We start from the raw sequence: 9,997 nt of genomic DNA, 5'->3' as shown, positions 1-9,997 counted from the left end.
TGTGTAAACTGCCCCTCCCCCTCGCAAGCAGGCGGGGGAGAGAGAGATGTTTCGTCTCGATTTACACATGCTATGACTCCGGGGGTACCTCCATTCGCTTCGTCTTGATCTGTTGATGTTATTTCATGTCTCGTTTGTCCATTGTGACGGTGGGAAAGCCAGGGAAATGTCCCGGAGATATACTGAGAAATCTTTGTAACAGCATTTTCCTGCGATCACAGCTGTTCGCAGCTACGAGGCTGGGACCAATTCCATTCGCTTCGTCTTGATCTGTAGATGTTATTTAATGTCTCATTTGTTCATGTTGATGGAGAAAAAGTTGTACATTTAGTAAATTCAGAGTGTCTAAGATGCACAAGTAGGCATGTTTGACTACTCAGGTCCAGTGGCTCACTGCGTTAATGCTCGCCCCTGGATGCGGTTGGTCGCCTGTTCCAATCCATGCTGTGGCATACTTTATTCATTTTCACCCTTTTTCTATGGATCTCCAAAAAGTCAACTTTGACTTTTTCTGAGTCTGGAGGAATTCAAGGGGAGTTTTCAGGGGAGTGCATTCTCTCTGCCATCTCCTCCCTGTGTGTGCGTTGCTGCATGCAGCAGCTGCGTGTGTGTGTGTGTAAACTGCCCCTCCCCTTCGCAAGCAGGCGGGGGAGATAGAGATGTTTCGTCTCGATTTACACATGCTATGACTCCGGGGGTACTTCCATTCGCTTCGTCTTGATCTGTTGATGTTATTTCATGTCTCGTTTGTCCATTGTGACGGTGGGAAAGCCAGGGAAATGTCCCGGAGATATACTGAGAAATCTTTGTAACAGCATTTTCCTGCGATCACAGCTGTTCGCAGCTACGAGGCTGGGACCGCTTCCATTCGCTTCGTCTTGATCTGTAGATGTTATTTAATGTCTCATTTGTTCATTTTGATGGAGAAAAAGTTGTACATTTAGTAAATTCAGAGTCTCTAAGATGCACAAGTAGGCATGTTTGAGTACTCAGGTCCAGTGGCTCACTGTGTTAACGCTCGCCCCTGGATGCGGTTGGTCGCGTGTTCGAATCCATGCTGTGGCATTCTTTTTTTCATTTTCACCCTTTTTCTATGGATCTCCAAAAAGTGATCTTTTACATTTTCTGAGTCTGGAGGAATTCAAGGGGAGTTTTCAGGGGAGTGCGTTCTCTCTGCCATCTCCTCCCTGTGTGTGTGTTGCTGCATGCAGCAGCTGCGTGTGTGTGTAAATTGCCCCTCCCCCTCGCAAGCAGGCGGGGGGGAGAGAGAGATGTTTCGTCTCGATTTACACATGCTATGACTCCGGGGGTACCTCCATTCGCTTCGTCTTGATCTGTTGATGTTATTTCATGTCTCGTTTGTCCATTGTGACGGTGGGAAAGCCAGGGAAATGTCCCGGAGATATACTGAGAAATCTTTGTAACAGCATTTTCCTGCGATCACAGCTGTTCGCAGCTACGAGGCTGGGACCGCTTCCATTCGCTTCGTCTTGATCTGTAGATGTTATTTAATGTCTCATTTGTTCATGTTGATGGAGAAAAAGTTGTACATTTAGTAAATTCAGAGTGTCTAAGATGCACAAGTAGGCATGTTTGAGTACTCAGGTCCAGTGGCTCACTGCGTTAATGCTCGCCCCTGGATGCGGTTGGTCGCGTGTTCGAATCCATACTGTGGCATACTTTTTTTCATTTTCACCCTTTTCTATGGATCTCCAAAAAGTCAACTTTGACTTTTTCTGAGTCTGGAGGAATTCAAGGGGAGTTTTCAAGGGACTCTACCCGCCTTATGAGGCACTATTTTCGAATACTTTTTTCCATTTTCACCCTTTTTCTATGGATCTCCAAAAAGTGAACTTTTACATTTTCTGAGTCTGGAGGAATTCAAGGGGAGTTTTCAGGGGAGTGCATTCTCTCTGCCATCTCCTCCCTCTGTGTGCGTTGCTGCATGCAGCAGCTGCGTGTGTGTGTGTAAACTGCCCCTCCCCCTCGCAAGCAGGCGGGGGAGAGAGAGATGTTTCGTCTCGATTTACACATGCTATGAATCCGGGGGTACCTCCATTCGCTTCGTCTTGATCTGTTGATGTTATTTCATGTCTCGTTTGTCCATTGTGACGGTGGGAAAGCCAGGGAAATGTCCCGGAGATATACTGAGAAATCTTTGTAACAGCATTTTCCTGCGATCACAGCTGTTCGCAGCTACGAGGCTGGGACCAATTCCATTCGCTTCGTCTTGATCTGTAGATGTTATTTAATGTCTCATTTGTTCATGTTGATGGAGAAAAAGTTGTACATTTAGTAAATTCAGAGTGTCTAAGATGCACAAGTAGGCATGTTTGACTACTCAGTTCCAGTGGCTCACTGCGTTAATGCTCGCCCCTGGATGCGGTTGGTCGCCTGTTCGAATCCATGCTGTGGCATACTTTATTCATTTTCACCCTTTTTCTATGGATCTCCAAAAAGTCAACTTTGACTTTTTCTGAGTCTGGAGGAATTCAAGGGGAGTTTTCAGGGGAGTGCATTCTCTCTGCCATCTCCTCCCTGTGTGTGCGTTGCTGCATGCAGCAGCTGCGTGTGTGTGTGTGTAAACTGCCCCTCCCCTTCGCAAGCAGGCGGGGGAGATAGAGATGTTTCGTCTCGATTTACACATGCTATGACTCCGGGGGTACTTCCATTCGCTTCGTCTTGATCTGTTGATGTTATTTCATGTCTCGTTTGTCCATTGTGACGGTGGGAAAGCCAGGGAAATGTCCCGGAGATATACTGAGAAATCTTTGTAACAGCATTTTCCTGCGATCACAGCTGTTCGCAGCTACGAGGCTGGGACCGCTTCCATTCGCTTCGTCTTGATCTGTAGATGTTATTTAATGTCTCATTTGTTCATTTTGATGGAGAAAAAGTTGTACATTTAGTAAATTCAGAGTCTCTAAGATGCACAAGTAGGCATGTTTGAGTACTCAGGTCCAGTGGCTCACTGTGTTAACGCTCGCCCCTGGATGCGGTTGGTCGCGTGTTCGAATCCATGCTGTGGCATTCTTTTTTTCATGTTCACCCTTTTTCTATGGATCTCCAAAAAGTGATCTTTTACATTTTCTGAGTCTGGAGGAATTCAAGGGGAGTTTTCAGGGGAGTGCGTTCTCTCTGCCATCTCCTCCCTGTGTGTGTGTTGCTGCATGCAGCAGCTGCGTGTGTGTGTAAATTGCCCCTCCCCCTCGCAAGCAGGCGGGGGAGAGAGAGATGTTTCGTCTCGATTTACACATGCTATGACTCCGGGGGTACCTCCATTCGCTTCGTCTTGATCTGTTGATGTTATTTCATGTCTCGTTTGTCCATTGTGACGGTGGGAAAGCCAGGGAAATGTCCCGGAGATATACTGAGAAATCTTTGTAACAGCATTTTCCTGCGATCACAGCTGTTCGCAGCTACGAGGCTGGGACCGCTTCCATTCGCTTCGTCTTGATCTGTAGATGTTATTTAATGTCTCATTTGTTCATGTTGATGGAGAAAAAGTTGTACATTTAGTAAATTCAGAGTGTCTAAGATGCACAAGTAGGCATGTTTGAGTACTCAGGTCCAGTGGCTCACTGCGTTAATGCTCGCCCCTGGATGCGGTTGGTCGCGTGTTCGAATCCATACTGTGGCATACTTTTTTTCATTTTCACCCTTTTCTATGGATCTCCAAAAAGTCAACTTTGACTTTTTCTGAGTCTGGAGGAATTCAAGGGGAGTTTTCAAGGGACTCTACCCGCCTTATGAGGCACTATTTTCGAATACTTTTTTCCATTTTCACCCTTTTTCTATGGATCTCCAAAAAGTGAACTTTTACATTTTCTGAGTCTGGAGGAATTCAAGGGGAGTTTTCAGGGGAGTGCATTCTCTCTGCCATCTCCTCCCTCTGTGTGCGTTGCTGCATGCAGCAGCTGCGTGTGTGTGTGTAAACTGCCCCTCCCCTTCGCAAGCAGGCGGGGGAGAGAGAGATGTTTCGTCTCGATTTACACATGCTATGACTCCGGGGGTACCTCCATTCGCTTCGTCTTGATCTGTTGATGTTATTTCATGTCTCGTTTGTCCATTGTGACGGTGGGAAAGCCAGGGAAATGTCCCGGAGATATACTGAGAAATCTTTGTAACAGCATTTTCCTGCGATCACAGCTGTTCACAGCTACGAGGCTGGGACCGCTTCCATTCGCTTCGTCTTGATCTGTAGATGTTATTTAATGTCTCATTTGTTCATTTTGATGGAGAAAAGGTTGTACATTTAGTGAATTCAGAGTTTCTAAGATGCAAAAGTAGGCATGTTTGAGTACTCAGGTCCAGTGGCTCACTAGGTTAATGCTCGCCCCTGGATGCGGTTGGTCGCGTGTTCGAATCCATACTGTGGCATGCTTTTTTTCATTTTCACCCTTTTTCTATGGATCTCCAAAAAGTCAACTTTGACTTTTTCTGAGTCTGGAGGAATTCAAGGGGAGTTTTCAAGGGACTCTACCCGCCTTATGAGGCACTATTTTCGAATACTTTTTTCCATTTTCACCCTTTTTCTATGGATCTCCAAAAAGTGAACTTTTACATTTTCTGAGTCTGGAGGAATTCAAGGGGAGTTTTCAGGGGAGTGCATTCTCTCTGCCATCTCCTCCCTCTGTGTGCGTTGCTGCATGCAGCAGCTGCGTGTGTGTGTGTAAACTGCCCCTCCCCTTCGCAAGCAGGTGGGGGAGAGAGAGATGTTTCGTCTCGATTTACACATGCTATGACTCCGGGGGTACTTCCATTCGCTTCGTCTTGATCTGTTGATGTTATTTCATGTCTCGTTTGTCCATTGTGACGGTGGCAAAGCCAGGGAAATGTCCCGGAGATATACTGAGAAATCTTTGTAACAGCATTTTCCTGCGATCACAGCTGTTCGCAGCTACGAGGCTGGGACCGCTTCCATTCGCTTCGTCTTGATCTGTAGATGTTATTTAATGTCTCATTTGTTCATTTTGATGGAGAAAAAGTTGTACATTTAGTAAATTCAGAATGTCTAAGATGCACAAGTAGGCATGTTTGAGTACTCAGGTCCAGTGGCTCACTGGGTTAACGCTCGCCCCTGGATGTGGTTGGTCGCGTGTTCGAATCCATGCTGTGGCATTCTTTTTTTCATTTTCACCCTTTTTCTATGGATCTCCAAAAAGTGATCTTTTACATTTTCTGAGTCTGGAGGAATTCAAGGGGAGTTTTCAAGGGACTCTAGCCGCCTTATGAGGCACTATTTTCGAATACTTTTTTCCATTTTCACCCTTTTTCTATGGATCTCCAAAAAGTGAACTTTTACATTTTCTGAGTCTGGAGGAATTCAAGGGGAGTTTTCAGGGGAGTGCATTCTCTCTGCCATCTCCTCCCTCTGTGTGCGTTGCTGCATGCAGCAGCTGCGTGTGTGTGTGTGTGTGTAAACTGCCCCTCCCCTTCGCAAGCAGGCGGGGGAGAGAGAGATGTTTCGTCTCGATTTACACATGCTATGACTCCGGGGGTACTTCCATTCGCTTCGTCTTGATCTGTTGATGTTATTTCATGTCTCGTTTGTCCATTATGACGGTGGGAAAGCCAGGGAAATGTTCCGGAGATATACTGAGAAATCTTTGTAACAGCATTTTCCTGCGATCACAGCTGTTCACAGCTACGAGGCTGGGACCGCTTCCATTCGCTTCGTCTTGATCTGTAGATGTTATTTAATGTCTCATTTGTTCATTTTGATGGAGAAAAAGTTGTACATTTAGTGAATTCAGAGTTTCTAAGATGCAAAAGTAGGCATGTTTGAGTACTCAGGTCCAGTGGCTCACTGCGTTAATGCTCGCCCCTGGATGCGGTTGGTCGCGTGTTCGAATCCATACTGTGGCATACTTTTTTTCATTTTCACCCTTTTTCTATGGATCTCCAAAAAGTCAACTTTGACTTTTTCTGAGTCTGGAGGAATTCAAGGGGAGTTTTCAGGGGAGTGCATTCTCTCTGCCATCTCCTCCCTCTGTGTGCGTTGCTGCATGCAGCAGCTGCGTGTGTGTGTGTAAACTGCCCCTCCCCTTCGCAAGCAGGCGGGGGAGAGAGAGATGTTTCGTCTCGATTTACACATGCTATGACTCCGGGGGTACCTCCATTCGCTTCGTCTTGATCTGTTGATGTTATTTCATGTCTCGTTTGTCCATTGTGACGGTGGGAAAGCCAGGGAAATGTCCCGGAGATATACTGAGAAATCTTTGTAACAACATTTTCCTGCGATCACAGCTGTTCACAGCTACGAGGCTGGGACCGCTTCCATTCGCTTCGTCTTGATCTGTAGATGTTATTTAATGTCTCATTTGTTCATTTTGATGGAGAAAAGGTTGTACATTTACTGAATTTAGAGTTTCTAAGATGCAAAAGTAGGCATGTTTGAGTACTCAGGTCCAGTGGCTCACTGCGTTAATGCTCGCCCCTGGATGCGGTTGGTCGCCTGTTCGAATCCATGCTGTGGCATACTTTTTTTCATTTTCACCCTTTTTCTATGGATCTCCAAAAAGTGATCTTTTACATTTTCTGAGTCTGGAGGAATTCAAGGGGAGTTTTCAGGGGAGTGCGTTCTCTCTGCCATCTCCTCCCTGTGTGTGTGTTGCTGCATGCAGCAGCTGCGTGTGTGTGTAAATTGCCCCTCCCCCTCGCAAGCAGGCGGGGGAGAGAGAGATGTTTCGTCTCGATTTACACATGCTATGACTCCGGGGGTACCTCCATTCGCTTCGTCTTGATCTGTTGATGTTATTTCATGTCTCGTTTGTCCATTGTGACGGTGGGAAAGCCAGGGAAATGTCCCGGAGATATACTGAGAAATCTTTGTAACAGCATTTTCCTGCGATCACAGCTGTTCGCAGCTACGAGGCTGGGACCGCTTCCATTCGCTTCGTCTTGATCTGTAGATGTTATTTAATGTCTCATTTGTTCATGTTGATGGAGAAAAAGTTGTACATTTAGTAAATTCAGAGTGTCTAAGATGCACAAGTAGGCATGTTTGAGTACTCAGGTCCAGTGGCTCACTGCGTTAATGCTCGCCCCTGGATGCGGTTGGTCGCGTGTTCGAATCCATACTGTGGCATACTTTTTTTCATTTTCACCCTTTTCTATGGATCTCCAAAAAGTCAACTTTGACTTTTTCTGAGTCTGGAGGAATTCAAGGGGAGTTTTCAAGGGACTCTACCCGCCTTATGAGGCACTATTTTCGAATACTTTTTTCCATTTTCACCCTTTTTCTATGGATCTCCAAAAAGTGAACTTTTACATTTTCTGAGTCTGGAGGAATTCAAGGGGAGTTTTCAGGGGAGTGCATTCTCTCTGCCATCTCCTCCCTCTGTGTGCGTTGCTGCATGCAGCAGCTGCGTGTGTGTGTGTAAACTGCCCCTCCCCTTCGCAAGCAGGCGGGGGAGAGAGAGATGTTTCGTCTCGATTTACACATGCTATGACTCCGGGGGTACCTCCATTCGCTTCGTCTTGATCTGTTGATGTTATTTCATGTCTCGTTTGTCCATTGTGACGGTGGGAAAGCCAGGGAAATGTCCCGGAGATATACTGAGAAATCTTTGTAACAGCATTTTCCTGCGATCACAGCTGTTCACAGCTACGAGGCTGGGACCGCTTCCATTCGCTTCGTCTTGATCTGTAGATGTTATTTAATGTCTCATTTGTTCATTTTGATGGAGAAAAGGTTGTACATTTAGTGAATTCAGAGTTTCTAAGATGCAAAAGTAGGCATGTTTGAGTACTCAGGTCCAGTGGCTCACTAGGTTAATGCTCGCCCCTGGATGCGGTTGGTCGCGTGTTCGAATCCATACTGTGGCATGCTTTTTTTCATTTTCACCCTTTTTCTATGGATCTCCAAAAAGTCAACTTTGACTTTTTCTGAGTCTGGAGGAATTCAAGGGGAGTTTTCAAGGGACTCTACCCGCCTTATGAGGCACTATTTTCGAATACTTTTTTCCATTTTCACCCTTTTTCTATGGATCTCCAAAAAGTGAACTTTTACATTTTCTGAGTCTGGAGGAATTCAAGGGGAGTTTTCAGGGGAGTGCATTCTCTCTGCCATCTCCTCCCTCTGTGTGCGTTGCTGCATGCAGCAGCTGCGTGTGTGTGTGTAAACTGCCCCTCCCCTTCGCAAGCAGGTGGGGGAGAGAGAGATGTTTCGTCTCGATTTACACATGCTATGACTCCGGGGGTACTTCCATTCGCTTCGTCTTGATCTGTTGATGTTATTTCATGTCTCGTTTGTCCATTGTGACGGTGGCAAAGCCAGGGAAATGTCCCGGAGATATACTGAGAAATCTTTGTAACAGCATTTTCCTGCGATCACAGCTGTTCGCAGCTACGAGGCTGGGACCGCTTCCATTCGCTTCGTCTTGATCTGTAGATGTTATTTAATGTCTCATTTGTTCATTTTGATGGAGAAAAAGTTGTACATTTAGTAAATTCAGAATGTCTAAGATGCACAAGTAGGCATGTTTGAGTACTCAGTTCCAGTGGCTCACTGGGTTAACGCTCGCCCCTGGATGTGGTTGGTCGCGTGTTCGAATCCATGCTGTGGCATTCTTTTTTTCATTTTCACCCTTTTTCTATGGATCTCCAAAAAGTGATCTTTTACATTTTCTGAGTCTGGAGGAATTCAAGGGGAGTTTTCAAGGGACTCTAGCCGCCTTATGAGGCACTATTTTCGAATACTTTTTTCCATTTTCACCCTTTTTCTATGGATCTCCAAAAAGTGAACTTTTACATTTTCTGAGTCTGGAGGAATTCAAGGGGAGTTTTCAGGGGAGTGCATTCTCTCTGCCATCTCCTCCCTCTGTGTGCGTTGCTGCATGCAGCAGCTGCGTGTGTGTGTGTGTGTGTAAACTGCCCCTCCCCTTCGCAAGCAGGCGGGGGAGAGAGAGATGTTTCGTCTCGATTTACACATGCTATGACTCCGGGGGTACTTCCATTCGCTTCGTCTTGATCTGTTGATGTTATTTCATGTCTCGTTTGTCCATTATGACGGTGGGAAAGCCAGGGAAATGTTCCGGAGATATACTGAGAAATCTTTGTAACAGCATTTTCCTGCGATCACAGCTGTTCACAGCTACGAGGCTGGGACCGCTTCCATTCGCTTCGTCTTGATCTGTAGATGTTATTTAATGTCTCATTTGTTCATTTTGATGGAGAAAAAGTTGTACATTTAGTGAATTCAGAGTTTCTAAGATGCAAAAGTAGGCATGTTTGAGTACTCAGGTCCAGTGGCTCACTGCGTTAATGCTCGCCCCTGGATGCGGTTGGTCGCGTGTTCGAATCCATACTGTGGCATACTTTTTTTCATTTTCACCCTTTTTCTATGGATCTCCAAAAAGTCAACTTTGACTTTTTCTGAGTCTGGAGGAATTCAAGGGGAGTTTTCAGGGGAGTGCATTCTCTCTGCCATCTCCTCCCTCTGTGTGCGTTGCTGCATGCAGCAGCTGCGTGTGTGTGTGTAAACTGCCCCTCCCCTTCGCAAGCAGGCGGGGGAGAGAGAGATGTTTCGTCTCGATTTACACATGCTATGACTCCGGGGGTACCTCCATTCGCTTCGTCTTGATCTGTTGATGTTATTTCATGTCTCGTTTGTCCATTGTGACGGTGGGAAAGCCAGGGAAATGTCCCGGAGATATACTGAGAAATCTTTGTAACAGCATTTTCCTGCGATCACAGCTGTTCACAGCTACGAGGCTGGGACCGCTTCCATTCGCTTCGTCTTGATCTGTAGATGTTATTTAATGTCTCATTTGTTCATTTTGATGGAGAAAAGGTTGTACATTTACTGAATTTAGAGTTTCTAAGATGCAAAAGTAGGCATGTTTGAGTACTCAGGTCCAGTGGCTCACTGCGTTAATGCTCGCCCCTGGATGCGGTTGGTCGCCTGTTCGAATCCATGCTGTGGCATACTTTTTTTCATTTTCACCCTTTTTCTATGGATCTCCAAAAAGTCAACTTTGACTTTTTCTGAGTC

This window comes from Notothenia rossii, assembly GCF_949606895.1.
Source record: "Notothenia rossii genome assembly, contig: scaffold_69, whole genome shotgun sequence".
Classification (NCBI taxonomy): Eukaryota; Metazoa; Chordata; class Actinopteri; order Perciformes; family Nototheniidae; genus Notothenia; species Notothenia rossii.
Note: the sequence above shows the minus strand (reverse complement) of the source record.